Genomic DNA, 2,016 nt, shown 5'->3' on the forward strand with positions numbered 1-2,016 from the left:
AGTAATGGGCCATATGGGCCTTAGTGGAGAAAGAGAAGGGCAGCCAGGGTGGGCCACGCGCCTCCTCCCCCCTAGTCTGAATTGGACTAGGAGAGGGGGGCGGCGCCCTCCTTTCCTTCTCCCTCCCCACTTCCTTCCCCCTCCTAGTAGGAGTCCTACTCCTACTAGGAGGAGGACTCCTCCTTGGCGCGCCTATAGGGCCGGCCGGCCTCCTCCCCTTGCTCCTTTATATACGGGGGCAGGGGGCACCCCTAGACACACAAGTTGATCCACGTGATCGTTTTCTTAGCCGTGTGCGGTGCCCCCTTCCACCATAATCCTCGATAATATTGTAGCGGTGCTTAGGCGAAGCCCTCCGACGGTAGTACATCAAGATCGTCACCACGCCGTCGTGCTGACGGAACTCTACCCCGACACTTTGCTGGATCGGAGTCCGGGGATCGTCATCGAGTTGAACGTGTGCTAAAACTCGGAGGTGTCGTAGTTTCGGTGCTTGATCGGTCGGGCCGTGAAGACGTACGACTACATCAACCGCGTTATGCTAACGCTTCCGCTGTCGGTATACAAGGGTACGTAGATCACACTCTCCCCTCTCGTTGCTATGCATCACCATGATCTTGCGTGTGCGTAGGAAAATTTTGTAATTACTACGTTCCCCAACAGATTTCACAAGAGAACCAAGCACATCAAGAGACGCTTCAATTCCATCCGGGATCTAGTCCAGGTGGGAGACATAGAGATTTGTAAGATACATACGGATCTGAATATTGCAGACCCGCTGACTAAGCCTCTTCCACGAGCAAAACATGATCAGCACCAAAGCTCAATGTGAAGGAAATATGCCCTAGAGGCAATAATAAAGTTATTATTTATTTCCTTATAATCATGATAAATGTTTATTATTCATGCTAGAATTGTATTAACTGGAAACATAATACATGTGTGAATACATAGACAAACAAAGTGTCACTAGTATGCCTCTACTTGACTAGCTCGTTAATCAAAGATGGTTATGTTTCCTAACCATGAACAATGAGTTGTTATTTGATTAACGAGGTCACATCATTAGTTGAATGATCTGATTGACATGACCCATTCCATTAGCTTAGCACCCGATCGTTTAGTATGTTGCTATTGCTTTCTTCATAAGTTATACATGTTCCTATAACTATGAGATTATGCAACTCCCGTTTGCCGGAGGAACACTTTGGGTGCTACCAAACGTCACAACGTAACTGGGTGATTATAAAGGAGCATTACAGGTGTCTCCAAAGGTAGATGTTGGGTTGGCGTATTTTGAGATTAGGTTTTGTCACTCCGATTGTCGGAGAGGTATCTCTGGGCCCTCTCGGTAATGCACATCACATAAGCCTTGCAAGCATTGCAACTAATGAGTTAGTTGCAGGATGATGTATTACAGAACGAGTAAAGAGACTTGCCGGTAACGAGATTGAACTAGGTATTGGATACCGACGATCGAATCTCGGGCAAGTAACATACCGATGACAAAGGGAACAACGTATGTTGTTATGCGGTCTGACCGATAAAGATCTTCGTAGAATATGTAGGAGCCAATATGGGCATCCAGGTCCCGCTATTGGTTATTGATCGGAGACATGTCTCGGTCATGTCTACATTGTTCTCGAACCCGTAGGGTCCGCACGCTTAAGGTTACGATGACAGTTATATTATGAGTTTATGCATTTTGATGTATCGAAGGTTGTTCGGAGTCCCGGATGTGATCACGGACATGACGAGGAGTCTCGAAATGGTCGAGACGTAAAGATTGATATATTGGAAGCCTATGTTTGGATATCGGAAGTGTTCCGGGTGAAATCGGGATTTTACCGGAGTACCGGGAAGGTTACCGGAACCCCCCGGGAGCTAAATGGGCCATGATGGGCCTTAGTGGAAAAGAGAAGAGGCAGCCCTACATGGGCTGCGCGCCTCCCCCTTCCCCTAGTCCTATTAGGACTAGGAGAGGTGGCCGGCCCCCTCTCTCTCTTTTCCCCCTCC

This window comes from Triticum dicoccoides, chromosome 3A, assembly GCF_002162155.2.
Source record: "Triticum dicoccoides isolate Atlit2015 ecotype Zavitan chromosome 3A, WEW_v2.0, whole genome shotgun sequence".
In the NCBI taxonomy this organism is placed as follows: domain Eukaryota; kingdom Viridiplantae; phylum Streptophyta; class Magnoliopsida; order Poales; family Poaceae; genus Triticum; species Triticum dicoccoides.